Source organism: Nomascus leucogenys, chromosome 17 (genome assembly GCF_006542625.1).
Source record: "Nomascus leucogenys isolate Asia chromosome 17, Asia_NLE_v1, whole genome shotgun sequence".
Taxonomy (NCBI): domain Eukaryota; kingdom Metazoa; phylum Chordata; class Mammalia; order Primates; family Hylobatidae; genus Nomascus; species Nomascus leucogenys.
The window spans coordinates 19,498,743-19,519,297 of record NC_044397.1 but is presented as its reverse complement, the minus strand read 5'-3'; the positions used below and the strand labels follow the sequence as shown (position 1 = coordinate 19,519,297).

At 37.0% G+C, this 20,555-nt stretch overlaps 1 protein-coding gene across 1 annotated transcript in view; it reads right to left on the bottom strand.

The window, feature by feature from the left end:
- CCDC148 (coiled-coil domain containing 148) overlaps positions 1 to 20,555 on the bottom strand; it is a 297,456-nt gene that overhangs the window by 137,901 nt on the left and 139,000 nt on the right. The window lies entirely within an intron of this gene.

Here is a 20,555-nt window from a genome sequence, read left to right as displayed (position 1 = left end):
TACTATATCAATGGTCTTATACTTTAAAGTTAACTGTGCAATTCAAAGAATTTCTTATATATCTTCCATGCCCCTGAAAAATATTTGACAATTTAAAACAGAATAAAACACCTCTTAAATCAGTGACACTGATGGTAATTCCAATGTTCTCATACGAGATTATTATTCTGATAAGTAGCAAGAAAGAAAAATTCTTTTTCAAAGAAAAAAGTCCTATCTGTTTCATAATAGGGGGAAAAAAGAGGGTTGGAGGTTCTACCAGGGAGAGGGATACTCTACAGTTCTTCAGTATGACATAGTAGTTTATTGCAGAAAGAACTGGAAATGAATTCATTGAACACACCAAGTGTTTCAGTCCTGTCTGAATCAGTTATGCATGTATAGACAAAGGCTTCTGCAAATAAAGCAGTACAAATAGGAGTATTAAGCCAGGAGAAAGGTTTGCCTGAGTAAACTTGGCATTTAAAACATCCTCAGGTTTTCATGGACAACATCTCAGGTCCTCTCTCAAGGAGCCCATCTTCATTCAGGTTAACATAAATGCATTTTAATAGCAGAGTTAGCTACATAAATTCTGCATTACCATACCACAAGCAACAAACAAAAAATAGAACTAAACTACATGTCTTCATTAATGTTTGTAAAATGTTTTTTTAATCAAAAGGACTTGAAAAAAGTTTGAATTTCCACCTTTATTTGATTATAAATGTGGATGTATGGGTAGTGTGTGCCCTGGGAAGGGGGAAGCAATAGAAGCTAGGTCCAACCAGTTCTCTGTTCCTCTAAATTGTGATTCATCTCTATAATGGATACTGTTGGTACCACACCCATATCGCCTTTATTAGATGGAATTCCCATCACCAAGATGCTGTGAGTCTTGGCAGATAACTCACAGATGCCCCTTCCTTCTCTGGAGAATTGCTATGGACCAACTAGGAGCTGCCTCTCTCACCCTCTTTCAAGAAGGCTACCCTCCCACCCTCTTTCAAAGGCCAACCATAACCAATGACTGACCTACCTGGAGGTACAGAAAGCCAACCTACTTGCCTCCAGAGAGGATCAACTCCATGATACCTTTGCACTCTGGCATTTCCCCATGGGAGCAAACCGTGGCCAGTCTCCACTGACACCTTCTTGCTTACACATTTCCCTTCCTCTATTTGGCTTCCTTCACAGCCCTCCCCCTGAGAGCACCTCCCAACAAATCTGTTGTTTAGGAATCCCTGTCTCAGCTTTGTTTCAACAGAACCTACCCTAAGATAATCTACAAGCAATCTTACCCGTAATTTTCAAAAATAGTTTAAATCTTTTGGTAAATGGAGAAGTACTCCTAAATTAATTTCTTTGATGATATCTCATACTGAGTGGCAGTGCAGGATTGTGGCTGTCCTCAAGGAGAAAGTGAAAATGGCAAACATTTACAAAAATGCTTTCCAAATAGAAGCACACATTAAGCAGTGTACATTGCTATAAATAAATATAGCAGCAGAAGAATTTGTGGCACTCAGTGCATTTTTATACATTGCCTGAATGTATTAATTAGCTGCCATTTTAGTGACAATATTAAGCCACTTAAACATATGAAATGATCATAAAACATTAAAGTCAGATATTTCAAAGCAAGCATGTCATGAACTGTCACCATATCCATTTTGACCTTCTTGTTGATTTTAGAAGCCTCACATCCCAACAGTTTTTTCCAGTTACCAAAATTACTCAAATTGCAAGTCACTTTTTAGTACATGTAGAATAAAAATTTAAAAAACATGCTTAAAGGAAATGATATATAAATACTCACAATATTATTATTTTTAGGTTATGTATTTATAGCAGTTTCCAGAGCTGCAGCCTTAAATATTGGAGCAAATATTCCCATAGGCAGTAATAATGAAACAGCCCTGCATCTCCATTAGAATGCTGCATTTGAGGAAGGGAGAAATCTCCCTCAGCTACATACATACCCTACATACATACCGAGCCTTTGAATAGTAAAAATCTGAGAAGAATATTTAAACATAGTAGCCTCATCACAATAACAAAGTAGCCACTTCTGAGGAACATGCACTTTGAACTTCTAAAATAAAATCAGATTCAATATCTTTGCATTTCTAAGTGTAAATGGGGACACTTATCTTTTTAAATCAAACCTTCATCCTTTTTGGACAGAAAAATCTATATAAAATAGCTGAAACTAAGGTTAGGTTTTACCTTTCAAAGTTCTTGTTGAATTCAACTGCTTTGCTGGTGATTCTAATGACAGAACTAGCTAAATTGCACAGACAGTGAAAAATATTCTGATCTCTTATCTACTTTCTGAATTTGAAAAATGACTCTATAATGTTAAAAGAAAATTTTAAAGAAAACTTTTAAATTGTCCTAAGCTTTTTGCAATTTACAAAAAAAAAATCTTTAGACAAAAAATCTTTAGCAGTTCTCTGCAATTTCTATTCCTTTTTGTCTGTCTAAACTTTCTAATTTAAAGTGCTTTAGAATGTTCATCTTTATCACAGCCTGCCAAGATTTTACAATTTGTAAGTTTATTGAGTACTTCGAACACTTCAGGGAATTTCAGCCTACAAAAAGGTGAGGTATTTACCACTCAATTCTCATTCACCATCCCCTGACCCACAATATGGTATCTGATCACAGATATCATTTTATTATGATTTCTCAGGAAGTGAGACAAAACATATAATTTAGAAAACAACAACAGAGCTGTAAAAATTCACCCTGACCCAGGCCAATTGTTTCCCTAATTCTACCTGTTTGAATTATTCCAAAAATCCTAAAGTGACTCACAATTAACTTAGCTACTAGTGTTCCTCATAGCCATGTTTAAACCACTTTCCTTGGGTTCTGGTTCCGTGACATTCAAATACATTTAGGGGTGGAGGGCAGACAATGGTGGTAAACAAGACACATACAGGTAACAGATACTTTAACAACAGAAACAAGTTTATGAAACTCAACATTGTGGTTACAAACTGGCTGAAAGCTGTTTTATGTTTTCTCAGAGAAAAGGAGCTTTCCAGGCAAAATGGTAATTAGTGCCTCCTGAAGCCAGCTGATGCAATAGTGAACCTGACCTGAAGAAAAACTCATCTCTTAAAGCATAACAGTGTTAGGGGACACCTACTGCTCCTTCATGGAGAAGTAGGAGTGCAGTGAGCCACCATTCAATTAATGTGGATGACAGATCATCCTCTTGTCTGGCTGCATCAGGTCTGACCCTCTGTAATACACAATTTGACTTCACCTTCCAATTTTTTCTTTCCAAGACAGAACCATCCAAACACCCAATCTAACCAGCCTGGTTTCTTCATCCACCAATGATCCCAGCCCAGGCCCACTGTCCAAATATAAATTTATGTCTGATTTTCAGTCTGGTTTACAGGAGGCTCCCTGCTCCCAGACCCATTTCTGACCAACAGAATCTGATCTTCCCTGGGTATACATCTTCTATTCCTCAGAGATCCATTCCCACCTCCACAGTCCCTGGTTTACCAGTCTGGCTACTTAGCTGGAAGGTGATAACCAGAATAAAGTGAAATTTCACGAGCAAGGTCAAAATCCATTGAAACGAAGAATAAAAAAAAAAAAAAAGTGACCTATAGGGTAAAGCCAAAACTTGTGCCAAATTCCAAAGCCTCATTCTTCTGAAGAATGATGAAAAGATAGCAGCGTTCTAAAAGTGATGGCTTTGGGAATCCAGTCAGAACAGGAGGCTAAGCGATTTATTTCGAAGTTGCATTTTCCAAATAGCAAGCATATTGTTTTTACTTAGATTTTTTTTTTTTTTACAGAAGTTTACATAGAAAGCTCATTTTTTTTTTTTTTTTTTTTTTTTTTACTTAGAATGTATATTTTTTGGAAGTAGAATAGTGGGGATGATGGCAAGCCTCTTAAACCACTCTTTGTCTCTGAAACATCCATCCAGCAGTAGTTTTCTAGTGGAAGTTTTAAAATAACATGACCGAGATAAAATAGCCTTTTACTTTTTTTTTTTTTTGGAGACAGGGTCTCACTCTGTCACCCAGACCAGTGTGCAGTGGTGTGATCATGGCTCACTGCAGCCTTGAACTCCTGGATTCAAGCAGTCCTTCTGCCTTAGCCTCCCACAGAGCTGGGACTATAGGCATGTGCCACCACACTCAGCTAATTTTTTATTTTCAGTAGAGATGGGGTCTTGTTCTGTTGCCTAGGCTGGTCTTGAACTTCTGAGCTATAGCAATCCTCCCACCTCGGCCTCCCAAAGTGCTGAAATTACAGGCATAAGCCACAGCACCTCACCTAAAATAGCCTTTTAAAAGTAAGATGTAATTGCTCAGCCATCCCATATGCTAGTTTTTTAATAATTACATTCATCATAAGAAGTGTAAGGAAAAGAAAACTGTAGCAGACATTGCTCCCACCCCTGCTCCTGCCCACCAGAATGCTGACTTTATTCAAGATCCACTCTCCTCCATCCACACTCAGCCCTGCTTCAGGAAAAGTGAGCCCCATCTCCAGCCCTGGCAGTGAATCTGCACTGATTTTCAGCTATTCACAAACACCCATTCGCAAACTTCCTGTTTCTCTAACAAGTGTTTGGTAGGAACACAAACAAAAGATCCAATTCTGGCCAATGAAATGTGAGGGGAAGTCCTCTGGGGCAAAGTTATCCTAGCTCTTAAAAAGAGTCACAAAGAAAGAAGGAAGGTCCCTCTGCTTCTGGACATTGTTATGCAGAACTGTCTGGCAGGAAGTCATCTAACTTGCAAGAAGGCTGGGCAAGAGAATGCAGAACACCAGATCTCACTGTACTTGGACTTCTCTACCTCTAGACTTCTTGTTAAATAAGAAATTGCTTTACTACATAAGTTACTTTGAGTTGGATTGGGTATTCTCTTCTAGCTAAAGATAATTGACAGAAAACTGAAAAAGAGAAAAATGACTTTTTAAACATAGCATCTTAATATTGCTTTGGAAGAAAAGTACTATGAAAGGATGTAGAGATGAAAGAGATATAGACCCAACATGGGGAGAGACCAGCATCTAAAGTGATGAATACTCTGCAGCTGATTGTGGGCAGACCAATGATGTTCAACACCAAGGGCCATTTTTAAGACCAGAAAAAAACCCTCAAACTCAAATGAATAGAATCAGTGAAGACAAGATCATCTACAAATACATTATTTGCTCTATGTTTTAAATCCTTATATTGAGCCAAAATCTGTCTCCATGTTACCATTTTATTCTTCATTTTGGGGGGGACAAGAACATTTTAAAGTGCAGTAAAGTTGAATTAAATAAAATTACCTTATATAGACATTATGACTCGATTTTCTAAGTCCAAAAGCAAGAGTAATAAAATTGGCCTACTTCTTTGGGACAGTATGAGGAAAATTTTAATTAACCATCATAAGGTTTTCTGAAATTTTAATTGCCACATAAAATGTCATAATGTCATCTCAAACCAACCATAAATAATCACTAAGAAATTATAAGAATGAATTAAAAGAGTGATGGTTCTTCTCAGTTTATTTTTTAGACATTAGCAATGTTCAACTTTATGTTTTCTGATAGGCACTAATATGGCAAATAAACATAAACCTGGGAATGGTGTAGTTATTCTTACATTACTCGTTCTCCATAGTGTTCGTTCTTATAGTTATCTCAAAAGATTATATCTTAACTGCAATTGGACTTCAAGGTACAAAGAATAGGGAAAAGTTGTTATGAACAATTGGTTTGTTATATAAAACAGGTGTTAAAATTCTTCTCATGTTAAAATTTGACAATCTTGTCTATAGAAATTTTAATCTTGGCTCTGCATATAGCTACACATATTTTATTATTTTTACAATATATTCTTTCTGTATTATCCAATAACAAATGTCAATTGTCCTAGACACAAACCCGTCAAGCTGCTGTTTCCATTTTCTTCAATCATACTTATTCAAATTAATTTGATTTCATACCCAGTGAAGAATAGAAACCCCTTATAAATGATTTTCACCCCTTCATCATATAAAACCCAGATTTTTCAGTTTCCTGAAGTACTGAAAATGTAGCCTCATGCACCATTACATTGTGCAGTCACTAGCTAAAACAATTACATTAAAAAGGCAGGTGAAGCTGCAGTGATATTACTAATAAAGACTTGAACTAGGTATTTAAGCTGCTATTCTTAAATACCTAGATATACTTTTCACAAATACATAACATGCAAGTAAATATAACTAAGCAAAGGTAAACTCTAAGACTAGTTTTTGAGGGTATCCTGCAGAAAGTCAACCCATTTTTCCCTTGAAAAAAGGCACTCACTCCACCATATCCAAGAGAATTTAAAATGTTTTATTCCTACGACAAACTCAAAGTAGGTTGAATAAACACCAAATGTGGTTTTTGGTGTTTAAAGAAAGAGTATAAAACCATAAAGTAGTTATTATGAATGATGTATTTTAAGAGAAAGCTACTAAAGATATGTGACAAAAATAAAATCATGGTCCACACTATTACCCACTCCTTAAAAATATAAACCCCAACATCAAGTTGGACAAGAGAAAATAGGAGCTGCAGTGACCCAGAATGTTGGGTGAGGGGGCATCTAACCAATGAAACTACGTGAACACTGGAAGATGACGTAGTTATGCTGCTGTTTCTGGGAACTTCTCTCCTTATTAATCACCCTTGGCACACAACCAGCTCAGACTGGAAGTGTAGAACCTGAGACTGGACATGCCCAGGCACTGAAACCTTCCAACAGCTCTGAGACTTCATTCTCAGAGAAAAATGCCACATGGGAATTAGGGCTCCAATGTTTTAACTTGATGTCACCTCATCAAGTAAGCAAAGGTCAGTTACCTATTATACCCCTTTCTCTCTCTTTCTTCTGTCTTGTATTCATCAAGCAACAATCATATATGTAAGCATTTGTTTATTTCACATATTTTTAAAGACAATTATGTGAAGTCGCACAGTGTTTCTTGAGTGTTGCCTTCTGATGCTGACTTTTACCCATCTCATCTTTATTAGCAATAGAGTTTATTTTGAAATATGGTTTATTTTGAAACAAGGGAAGAGTCAGGTTTATTATGAAAATTATGCATAGATTTCTCTTTTGGCAAAACTTTCACATAAGGACAGTGAAAGAGCTATGCTACACAAATAAATACTGAAAGAGAGAGAAAGAACATGAACATGACACTGATGATGTTCACACATGACAGCAATCTCCAATGCCCTGATCTCCAAATACAGATGAACCAAATAATATAAAGTCCACTAATGAAAACATAAATTGTTTTTACTTGTCTGGAAGGCAATTTACCAATGCTACCAAAAGTCTTAGAATTTTTCATGCCCTTTGACTCAGCAGTTCTACTTCTAGGAGTTCATCTTAAGAGAATAATTATAGAATTACTCAAAATATGGTGACAAAATTGTCTATTCCAAGTTTTTAAAACAATTATCAAAATGTGGTAAAAATAATTGTCCAAGAATAGGAAATTGGTTAAATGTATGTGATACAGTCATACATTGTAATACTGTCCATCTAATTTAAAAATATATTGTAAAATAATATTTAATACATGACCTAAATCATAGAAGCTCAGTAACCATTTATTGAAAAAAGGAATGACACTGGATATGATTCAAAACAGGAAAAATCAGTAGATATGTGTATAGTTTTTTTCCATTTTTATAAACAACATTCATACATCTGAAATGTATAAAATGTTACCAAAGGATATATCTGAGTGTTGGAAATTTAGATTAATTTTTAGTTTCTTCTCCACTTTTTAACTGTATTTTAAAAATTTTCTTTAACAAATAGAATTATTTCTGTACTAAGAGAAATATGCACAAAAGGGAAAGCTCATAGAGCACTAAATAGTTACGTTAAAAATTACTAATGAGTAGAATAAAGCTACTAACAAGTAGGGTAAATTCAAATAATTTAGTTGAGAAAATATAAAACTATGGGCATCAGCAATGTACGTACAGAGGAGAAAATTGTTAAATCATTGTGGATTTTAAATAGCATTCAGATTCAGATCTCGAATAATAAAATATTAATTATAAACTAACATTATAAAATTTAATATACCTATCAAACTAGAAAGTAGAAATTACTTGCCATCATTCTTTAGCTTTTTCCACATATTGACTTCATATCTGACATAGCTAAATGGAGCATCAGACAATTATGTCTCATCTATATGATTAATTCATCCAAATGTTAGGAAATTAAAGCCACAATCTCATCTGAGTCTCAAACAAGCAATTAAACTTGTCTTCATGTTACTGATGAAATACAGCCCAAATAGAATCTAAATAGCTTCACAAAAACACTGAATAAAGAAAGAGGTTCAATTGTAGTCAAATTGTTTTTAAAATGTGTTTCAGTAAAAGAGATCATCCTTTAAAGCTGTGCTGTCCAAGATGTTAGTCCCTAACCACATGTGGCTTAAAAATGTGGCAGTCCAAATTAAGATGTGTTCTAAGTATAAAATGCTGACCAGATTTCAAAGACTTCATATGAAAAAAGAGAATGTAAAATATCTCATTAATTTAAAAATGTTGATTGTATGTTGAAATGATAATATTGTGGAACTATTGCATTAAATAAGACACACTTCAAAATAAATTTCACCCTGTTCTTTTTACATTTTTAATACAGCAACTTGAAACTTAAAATTACATATGTGCTCACACGTATAGCTGTTATCACATTTCTATGAAATGGCAACCTGTTTTACTAGCTGATACTGGTACTCAACCTGATTTACCAGCATCCTGGCATGTGTACATTCTTGAAGCAGTGTGGTAAGCGGGGAAAGCTCTTACCACAGAAGAGCAGAAGAGACGTAATCTTGCTCAACCATTTACCATGTCAGAGACTTTGGGGAAATTGCTCACCTTCCTTTGAGCTATAGTTTCTTCATCTGTAAAACAGAGCTTTTAAGATGGGGTAAACTGAGGGTTAAAAATCATTTGTATTTATCAGATCATGTAATAGGTACTCTTTAAATATCAATGGTCTCCACCCTTTAACTTAGATTTTTAAAAACATGTATTTTTGCTTTAAAAAATAGAAAGTAAAAATATGCCAAAATTATGTATAATTTCACCACCTGGGGATAACTTTTTTTTTTTTTTTTTTGAGATAGGGTCTCACTCTGTTGCCCAGACTGGAGTGCAGTGGTATGATCTCAGCTTGCCTCCCAGGCTCAAGCGATTCTTCTGCCTCAGGCTCCCAAGTAGCTGGGATTATAGGCATGCACTACTACTGCTCAGCTAATTTTTGTATTTTTAGTAGAGATGGGGTTTCACCATGTTGGCCAGGCTGGTCTTGAACTCTTGACCTCAAATGATCCACCCACCTTGGCCTCCCACAGTACTGAGATTACAGGCATGAGCCACTGCACCCGACCCAGGATAACTATTTTTATTGTTTATTTGGGTGAATAACCTTTCAGTCTTTTTTCTGTGGCTATATATAGACGTAACGCTTTCAGAAGGAAAGAAAAAAAGAAAGTCCATGTTCTATAAACTATTTTGTGGCCTGCTTTTTAATTACATAGCAACATATTCAAACCATTTGTGTCATTAGAAATATCCTTTATATAATCATTAATGTCTGTGCAGTATTCCATTGTGTGGATATATCATACTTGATGAAGCTCATTCCCTATTTGCCTACTCTTTAGGTAGTTTTGAAGATTTTGCCATCACTAAGGAAAGAAAATTTAATGTTGAACAACCTCGAAGCCAATATCCACTTTATGTCTCTGATTATTTTCTTAAAGATCATATCTCAAGAAACAAAGAGTACTCACATTTATAAAGATTTTTGATGACATGGTGTCAGACTTCCAAATACACCAATTATATATTAAAATGCTCATTTCTCCCGTGCCATTTTAAACACTGGACACAATGTTTTACCATTTTATAGGAAAAAAAATGAGTATTTTTTAAAATTTTCATTGCTTTGAGGAGTAGAGAGACTTTTATAAGTTTCTTAGTCATTTGCATTTAGAATTACCAGCCAGAGTTCCACAGACTGCCACCATGAACATCTATTCATTCCCCTCCCAGCATCTGCACCATATACTCTGCAACCTCACCTGATAGAGTAGCAGATGAACCATCTGTGCTTATTCCTCCACTTGTGTACTAAATCCCAACTCTCCTTACAACTCCAAGACATCATTCAGCAATTCCCCTCTCGCCTGCATCTTCAGAGTTTATCCTTTACTAGATTACTCTTACTAGCATCAAACACACTGCTACTTCTCCTATTTGAAAAAAAAAAAAAAAAAAAAAGCAAATAACTACATAAAAGCCTGGCCCTACTTGCCTACTCTCCTTTGCAGAAAAACTTCTCAAAATAGTTATCTGTACACATCATCTTCAATTCCTTTCCCACCCATTCCAATCTACTCCATCAGGCATTTGCTTCCACTTCTTCAGTGAAGATTGAACCTCCATCTAAAGCCACCAACAACCTCTATTAAAGCCAACAGTCAATTATCAGTGTATTTTACTTATCAGCAGCATGTATTCAATGGACTGACCACTTCCTCTTCACTTGCCTTCCAGGACACTACACTCTCTTGGTTTTCATATCTCACAGACATTTTCTCAGTGTCCTTTGTTGGCTCTTCCTCTTGTCCCTGACATTGTAATGTTGGCAGGCCTAAGGCATCAGTCTTTGATTTTCTCCTTTCTCTCTTTACTCACTACTTTAGTGATCACATCCAATCTCATGCTAATGACTCATATCCATGTAATTCCAGTCAAGAGCTCTTTCCTGAATTCCAAACCCATATAGCCAACTGCATCCACACAATCTCTACACAGATACCTAATGGCCTCTCAACCTCATCGTGTCCAAACCTCAACCCCGGATTTTCTCCACAGCCAAAGCTTGCTTCACATATGGTGTTCCCCATCTAAGCTGATGGCAACTCCATCCTTCTAGTTGCTCAGTCCCCAAAAGTCAACTATTTGGAACTATTCCTGTTGCGCTCTTTTTCTTACATGGCTCATTGAATCTGTCAACAGATGCTGTTGGCTCTGCCTTTAAAATATATCCAAGAGCTGAACTGGATTACTTTATCTAAGCGTCCAATATTTTCTTGCACTTCTACCCCCAGCCCCACAGTTTATCTTAAACACAGTAACTGCCAAAGTGATTCTGCTAAAACATAAGTCTGATTTTGTCACTCTGCTCACTTCTGCTCAGCACCTCCTAACAGCTTCTCATATCACACAGAGTAAAAGCTGAAGTTTTAAAAATGGCTACAAGGTTCTAAATGTCCTGCCCCCCACCCATACCTCTATGACCCCACCTTCTACTACTCTCTGGATCTGTCACTCTGTTCCTGCCACACTGGCCTCTTGCCAGGCATACTCCTGCCTCAGTAAACACTGGCTGGAATATTTTTACCCAAATATCTGCAGGACTAGTTCTCCCAACCCTGTCCTAACTTTTATGTCACTTTCTCAACCAGGCCTACCCCTAAATATCTACTTAAAATTACAGTCTGCCCCCTAGAACCCCAACACTTTCTATCTCTCTTACTTTGTATTTTTTCATAGCACTTATCACCTTCTAACACTACTGTGTACAACATACTTATGTATTATATTTATGGTTTTCAGTGTGTTTCTAGCTGTTTCATGAGTACATGAATTTTTGTATATTTTATGCCAATAGATGTTCAATAAATATTTCTGGAAAATACGAAGGATAAGTCAGTCATATCTTCATCTCCTTTGCTCCATTTTCCTTTTGGCTGTTCACCATTCAATTAATTTGCAAAATGTCTTTATGTATTAGGGATTTTAATTATTTGTACCTTATATGTTGCCAACATTTTCCTGTTACTTCATTTTTACCCTTGTCAATTTTTTTCCTTTAAAAAATGTTAGAACAGAAACAATATTCATATGGTTCAAAATTCAAAAGGTTTAATGAAAAAGGATACAATGAAAATTCTTTCTCACACCTACTCCCCCAGGCATCTGGCTCCCCTCCCTCAAGATGAATGTTATCAATTTTTGTGTATTGTTTCAGACATGTAAAAGCAAATATATAAAAATATATATATGTTTGCTTTTTCCTGTTTTACACAATGTAGACTGTAGACTGTACATTGCTTTGATTACTTAACTATATACCTCACCCTAACCCTTACATATTGTTCCATGTCAGTTAATGTAAATTTTCACAATTTTTAATCTGCAGAATAATATATTATATGGATGTACAATAATCTATAAAACTAGTCCCTATTGATATTAAGGTTTTTGCTCAATCTTTCACTACTGCAATGAATAACTGTAAAAATAAATCAGTGTATACAAATTCAAGTACATTTATATGATATATTATTGAGATTTGGAGGCTGTCAGGACAAAGGGCATATGCTTTGTGATCTGGGAAGTCCTGCTGATCTGCTCTATAGAAAAGTTTCACCAGTTTAGACTCACTTTAGCAGAATATAAAATACCTGTTTTCTCCACACCCTTACCACATCTATTAGATTTAGTTGCAGATGATAAAAACTATTCAAACTCTTTAAGCAAAAAATAGTTTATGACTAGATATTATATGACTTACACAATAATGCCTCTGCCATGATTAGGAAACGTCCCACCTACCACCTCAGGAAGCTATAATTTCAGAATATGATCACATGAGCAACATGAATGCCTCACTCCTTGCTTCTTTTCCCTTTAACTCAATTCTGAATCCAAATTCATCCAAGGATTTTGGATTGTCTGAGCCCAAATCACATCCATTCACTGATTGGTTCATGGCAACATGCTATAGTTTATAAAATGCTTAATATAAGATAGCAATAGTCTTCCCTCATTATTGCTTCTTTTCCTCAGAATTCTCCTAGATAAATTCAAATTCAAAGTAATATTTTAATCCTGTGAATAATTTTATTGATATCATTAAATTTATATATTGATGGAAAAAATATCTATAATTATTCAGTCTTCTATTCTGAGACTAAAATATCACTTGTTCAAGTTTTATGTCCTTCAGTAACATTTGAAATTTTTTTCCTATAGTACAGATCTTTTACATTTCTTGTTAAATTAATTCCCAAATATTCTATATTTATAATTGCTATTGCAAACTATGTTTGTTTCTTTCATGAGATCTTCTAGATGGCCACTGTTTATATATATGAAAATTTGGGTTCTATTTATATTAATTTTATACCCAGCCATCTTACTAAATTATCTTATTTTTTTTTATTTAAGTTTTAGGGTACATGTGCACAACTTGCAGGTTAGTTACATGTGTATACATGTGCCATGTTGGTGTACTGCACCCACAAACTCATCAACTAACATTAGGTATATCTCCTAATGCTATCCCTCCCATCCCCCACCCCACAACACGCCCCGGTGTGCTATGTTCCCCTTCCTGTGTCCATATGTTCTCATTGTTCAATTCCCACCTATGAGTGAGAAAATGCCATGTTTGGTTTTTTGTCCTTGTGTTAGTTTGCTCAGAATGATGATTTCCAGCTTCATCCACATCCCTACAAAGGACATAAACTCATCATTTTTTTATGGCTGCATAGTATTCCATGGTGTATATGTGCCACATTTTCTTAATCCAGTCTATCGTTGCTGGACATTTGGGTTGGTTCCAAGTCTTTGCTATTGTGAATAGTGCCACAATAAACATACGTGGGCATGTGTCTTTATAGCAGCATGATTTATAGTCCTTTGGGTATATACCCAGTAATGGGATGGCTGGGTCAAATGGTATTTCTAGTTCTAGATCCCTGAGGAATTGCCACACTGACTTCCACAATGGTTGAACTAGTTTACAGTCCCACCAACAGTATAAAAGTATTCCTATTTCTCCACATCCTCTCCAGCACCTGTTGTTTCCTGACTTTTTAGTGATCACCATTCTAACTGGTGCGAGATGGTATCTCACTGTGGTTTTGATTTGCATTTCTCTGATGGCCAGTGAGGATGAGCATTTTTTCATGTGTTTTTTGGCTGCATAAATGTCTTCTTTTGAGAAGTGTCTGTTCATATCCTTCGCCCACTTGTTGATGGGGTTGTTTGTTTTTTTCTTGTAAATTTGTTGGAGTTCATTGTAGATTCTGGATATTAGCCCTTTGTCAGATGAGTAGATTGCAAAAATTTTCTCCCATTCTTAGGTTGCCTTTTCACTCTGATGGTAGTTTCTTTTGCGGTGCAGAAGCTCTTTAGTTTAATTAGATCCCATTTCTCAATTTTGGCTTTTGTTGCCATTGCTTTTGGTGTTTTAGACATGAAGTCCTTGCCCATGCCTATGTCCTAAATGGTATTGCCCAGGTTTTCTTCTATGGTTTTTATGGTTTTAGGTCTAACATTTAAGTCTTTAATCCATCTTGAATTAATTTTTGTATATGGTGTAAAGAAGGGATCCAGTTTCAGCTTTCTACATATGGCTAGCCAGTTTTCCCAGCACCATTTATTAAATAGGGAATCCTTTCCCCATTGCTTGCTTTTGTCAGGTTAGTCAAAGATCAGATGGTTGTAGATATGTGGCATTATTTCTGAGGGCTCTGTTCTGTTCCATTGATCTATATCTCTGTTTTGGTACCAGTGCCATGCTGTTTTCATTACTGTAGCCTTGTAGTATAGTTTGAAGTCAGGTGATGCCTCCAGCGTTGTTCTCTTGGCTTAGGATTGACTTGGCAATGCGGGCTCTTTTTTGGTTCCATGTGAACATTAAAGCAGTTTTTTCCAATTCTGTGAAGAAAGTCATCAGTAGATTGATGGGGATGGCATTGAATTTGTAAATTACCTTGGGCAGTATGGCCATTTTCACGATATTCATTCTTCCTACCCATGAGCATGGAATGTTCTTCCATTTGTTTGTATCCTCTTTTATATCACTGAGCAGTGCTTTGTCGTTCTCCTTGAAGAGGTCCTTCATATCCCTTGTAAGTTGGATTCCTAGGTATTTTATTCTCTTTGAAGCAATTGTGAATGGGAGGTCACTCATGATTTGGTTCTCTGTTTGTCTGTTATTGGTGTATAAGAATGCTTGTGATTTTTGCACATTGATTTTGTATCCTGAGACTTTGCTGAAGTTGCCTATCAGCTAAGGAGATTTTGGGCTGAGACGATGGGGTTTTCTAGATATACAATCATGTCATCTGCAAACAGGGACAATTTGACTTCCTCTTTTCCTAATTGAATACCCTTTATTTCCTTCTCCTGCCTGATTGCCCTGGCCAGAACTTCCAACACTATATTGAATAGGAGTGGTGAGAGAGGGCATCCCTGTCTCGTGCCAGTTTCCAAAGGGAATGCTTCCAGTTTTTGCCCATTCAGTATGATATCAGCTGTGAGTTTGTCATAGACAGCTATTATTTTAAGATATGTCCAATCAATACCTAATTTATTGAGTGTTTTTAGCATGAAGGGTTGTTGAATTTTGTCAAAGGCCTTTTCTGCATCTATTGAGATAATCATATGGCTTTTGTCGTTGGTTCTGTTTATATGCTGGATTATGTTTATTGATTTGCATATGTTGAACCAGCCTTGCATCCCAGGGATGAAGCCCACTTGATTGTGGTGGAGAAGCTTTTTGATGTACTGCTGGATTTGGTTTGCCAGTATTTTATTGAGGATTTTTGCATCATTGTTCATCAGGGATATTGGTCTAAAATTCTCTTTTTTTGTTGTGTCTCTGCCAGGCTTTGGTATTAGGATAATGCTGGCCTCCTAAAATGAGTTAGGGAGGATTCCCTCTTTTTCTATTGATTGGAATAGTTTCAGAAGGAATGGTACCAGATCCTCCTTGTACCTCTGGTAGAATTTGGCTGTGAATCCATCTGGTCCTGGACTTTTTTTTGGTTGGTAGGCAATTAATTATTGCCTCAATTTCAGAGCCTGTTATTGGTCTATTCAGAGAGTCAACTTCTTCCTGGTTTAGTCTTGGGAGGGTGTATGTGTTGAGGAATTTATCCATTTCTTCTAGATTTTCTAGTTTATTTCTACAGAGTTATTTATAGTATTCTCTGATGGTAGTTTGTATTTCTGTGGGATCGGTGGTGATATCCCCTTTATCATTTTTTATTTTGTCTATTTGATTCTTCTCTCTTTTCTTCTTTATTAGTCTTGCTATCGGTCTATCAATTTTGTTGATCTTTTAAAAAAAACCAGCTCCTGGATTCATAGATTTTTTAAAGGGTTTTGTGTCTCTATTTCCTTCAATTCTGCTATGATTCTTGCCTTCTGCTAGCTTTTGAATGTGTTTGCTCTTGCTTCTCTAGTTCTTTTAATTGTGATGTTAGGGTGTCAATTTTAGATCTTTACTGCTTTCTCTTGTGGGCATTTAGTGCTATAAATTTCCCACTACACACTGCTTTGAATGTGTCCCAGAGATTCTGGTATGTTGTGTCTTTGTTCTCATTGGTTTCAAAGAACATCTTTATGTCTGCCTTCATTTCGCTATGTACCCAGTAGTCATTCAGGAGCAGGTTGTTCAGTTCCCATGTAGTTGAGTGGTTTTCAGTGAGTTTCTGAATCCTGAGTTCTAGTTTGATTGCACTGTGGTCTGAGAGACAGTTTGTTATAATTTCTATTCTTTTACATTTGCTGAGGAGTGCTTTATTTCCAACTATGTGGTCAATTTTGGAATAAGTGCAGTGTGGTGCTGAGAAGAATGTACATTCTTTGGATTTCGGATGGAGAGTTCTGTAGATGTCTATTAGGTCTGCTTGGTGCAGAGCTGAGTTCAATTCCTGGATATCCTTGTTAACTTTCTGTCTCATTGTTCTGTCTAATGTTGACAGTGGGTTGTTAAAATCTCCCATTATTATTATGTGGGGGTCTAAGTCTCTTTCTAGGTCTCTAAGGACTTGCTTTATGAATCTGGGTGTTCCTGTATTGGGTGCACATATATTTAGGATAGTTAGCTCTTCTTGTTGAATTGATCCCTTTACCATTATGTAATGGCCTTGTCTCTTTTGATCTTTGTTGGTTTAAAGCCTATTTTATCAGAGACTAGGATTGCAACCCCTGCCTTTTTTTGTTTTCCATTTGCTTGGCAGATCTTCCTCTGTCCCTTTATTTTGAGCCTATGTGTGTCTCTGCACGTGAGATAAGTTTCCTGAATACAGCACACTGATGGGTCTTGACTCTTTATCCAATTTGTCAGTCTGTGTCTTTTAATTGGAGCATTTAGCCCATTTACATTTAAGGTTAATATTGTTATGTGTGAATTTGATCCTGTCATTATGATGTTAGCTGGTTATTTTGCTCGTTAGTTGATGCAGTTTCTTCCTAGCCTCTATGGTCTTTACAATTTGGCATGTTTTTGCAGGGGCTGGTACCAGTTGTTCCTTTCCATGTTTAGTGCTTCCTTCAGGAGCTCTTTTAGGGCAGGCCCGGTGGTGACAAAATCTCTCAGCATTTGCTTGTCTGTGAAGGATTTTATTTCTCCTTCACTTGTGAAGCTTAGTTTGGCTGGATATGAAATTCTGGGTTGAAAATTCTTTTCTTTAAGAATGTTGAATATTGGCCCCCACTCTCTTCTGGCCTGTAGATTTTCTGCTGAGAGATCAGGTGTTAGTCTGATGGGCTTCCCTTTGTGGGTAACCCGACCTTTCTCTCTGGCTGCCCTTAACATTTTTTCCTTCATTTCAACTTTGGTGAATCTGACAATTATGTATCTTGGAGTTGCTCTTCTCAAGGAGTATCTTTGTGGCGTTCTCTGTATTTCCTGAATTTGAATGTTGGCCTGCCTTGCTAGATTGGGGAAGTTCTCCTGGATAATATCCTGCAGAGTGTTTTCCAACTTGGTTCCATTCTCCCCATCACTTTCAGGTACACCAATCAGACGTAGATTTGGTCTTTTCACATAGTCCCATATTTCTTGGAGGCTTTGTTCATTTCTTTTTATTCTTTTTCTCTAAACTTCTCTTCTCACTTCATTTCATTCATTTGATCTTCCATCACTGATACCCTTTCTTCCAGTTGATCGAATCAGCTACTGAGGCTTGTGCATTCGTCACATAGTTCTTGTGCCTTGGTTTTCACTTCCATCAGGTCCTTTAAGGACTTCTCTGCATTGGTTATTCTAGTTAGCCATTCGTTTAATTTTTTTTCAAGGTTTTTAACTTCTTTGCCATGGGTTAAAACTTCCTTTTTTTAGCTTGGAGTAGTTTGATCATCTGAAGCCTTCTTCTCTCAACTCGTCAAAGTCATTCTCCATCCAGCTTTGTTCCGTTGCTGGTGAGGAGCTATGTTCTTTTGGAGGAGGAGATGTGCTCTGATTTTTAGAGTTTCCAGTTTTTCTGCTGTTTTTTCCCCATCTTTGTGGTTTTATCTACCTTTGGTCTTTGATGACGGTGACATACAGATGAGGTGTTTTGGTGTGGATGTCCTTTCTGTTTGTTAGTTTTCCTTCTAACAGTCAGGACCCTCAACTGCAGGTCTGCTGGAGATTGCTGGAGGTCCACTCCAGACCCTGTTTGCCAGGGTATCAGCAGCGGAGGCTGCAGAACATTGGATATTGGTGAACAGCAAATGTTGCTGCCTGATCGTTCCTCTGGAAGTTTTGTCTCAGAGGAGTACCCGGCCGTATGAGGTGACAGTCTGCCCCTACTGGGGGGTGCCTCCCAGTTAGGCTACTCGGGGGTCAGGGACCCACTTGAGGAGGCAGTCTGTCCGTTCTTAGATCTCCAGCTGTGTGCTGGGAGAACCACTATTCTCTTCAAAGCTGTCAGACAGGGACATTTAAGTCTGCAGAGGATTCTGGTGTCTTTTTTTTGGCTATGCCCTGCCCCCAGAGGTGGAGTTTACAGAGGCAGGCAGGACTCCTTGAGCTGCAGTGGGCTCCACCCAGTTCAAGCTTCCAGGCTGCTTTGTTTACCTACTCAAGCCTCGGCAATGGCACGCGCCCCTCCCCCAGCCTCGCTGCTGCCTTGCAGTTTGATCTCAAGACTGCTGTGCTAGCAATGAGGGAGGCTCTGTGGGTGTAGAACCCTCTGAGCCAGGCACGGGATATAAATCTCCTGATGTGCCGTTTGCTAAGACCTTTGGAAAAGTGCAGTATTAGGGTGGGAGTGACCCGATTTTCCAGGTGCCGTCTGTCACCCCTTTCTTTGACTAGGAAAGGGAATTCCCCAACCCCTTGCACTTCCTGGGTGAGGCAATGCCTCGCCCTGCTTCAGCTCAAGCTCAGTGTGCTGCACCCACTGTCCTGCACCCACTTTCCAACACTCCCCAGTGAGATGAACCAAGTACCTCAGTTGGAAATGCAGAAACCACCCGTCTTCTGTGTCACTCACGCTGGGAGCTGTAGACTGGAGCTGTTCCTATTCAGCCATCTTGGCTCTCCTTTCAACTTCTCTTATTTCTATAGATTTTTTTCCATTGATTGCCATGAGTTTTTCTTGTAAAAACTCACTATCTGCAAATAAGATAATTTTACCTATATTTTATAACTCTAATATCTTTCTCTTGTCTAATTGTGTTGCCTAGTATTTCCAGAATAATATTAAATAATGGTGGTGATTACAGACTTGTTTCTCACTAACAAAAATGCTCTATTGTATTCCTGTTAAGTTTTTGGAAGTTAATATATTTTATTATAGGCAAAATGTATTCATCTATTCCTTTTATATTTTTAAAGAATAAGTGTTAGCTTTTTAATGGTATTTCAGTGTTCATGAAGATAAGCCATAATAGATATCCTTACATCAACTATTTTAAGGTGCTGGAATGACAGTGAATATTTTATTTAGGATTTTTGTATTAATAGATATAAATGAGATTGGGCCATAGTTTTTGCATGTGTGCAATTTTTTCAAGATTTTCTATCAATATTATACTTGCTTCATGAACATAACTTAGAAGTTTCCCTCCTTTTTCTGTGCTCTGAAACAGTTAAATAGCAATGACATTTTTATTTTTCTCTCTGTATTTAATAAAATTTATATTCTTAGCGCAGTTTTAGAGTCACACCAAATTAAGCAGAAAATATAGAGAGTTCCCATTTATCCTCAGCCCCCATGCAAAATTAAACCTCTTCCACTGTAAGTATTCCTCGCCAGAGAGTACATTTGTTATCATCAATCAACCTACGATGACACATCATTATTACCCAAAGTCCATAGTTTATATTAGGACTCACTCTTGGTGTTGCACATCCTATGAGTTTTGGCAAACATGTAATGACATTTATCCACCATGGTAGTATTGCACACAACAGTTTTATTGTCCTAAAACTACACTGTGCTCTGCCTACTCATTTATCCCTCCCTTCTAGCCCCTGGCAACACTAATTTTCTTACTGATTCCATAATATTGTCTTTTCCAGAATGCCATACTGTTGCAATAATACACTATGAAGATTTTTCAGATTGGCCTCTTTCACTTAGTTATATGCATTTAAATTTCCTGCATGTCTTTTCATGGTTTGCTAGCTCTTTTCTTTTTAGCGTTGAATAAAATTTCATTGTGTGTATGTACCACAGTTTATTTATCCATTCACCTACTGAAGAACATCTTGGTAACGTCCA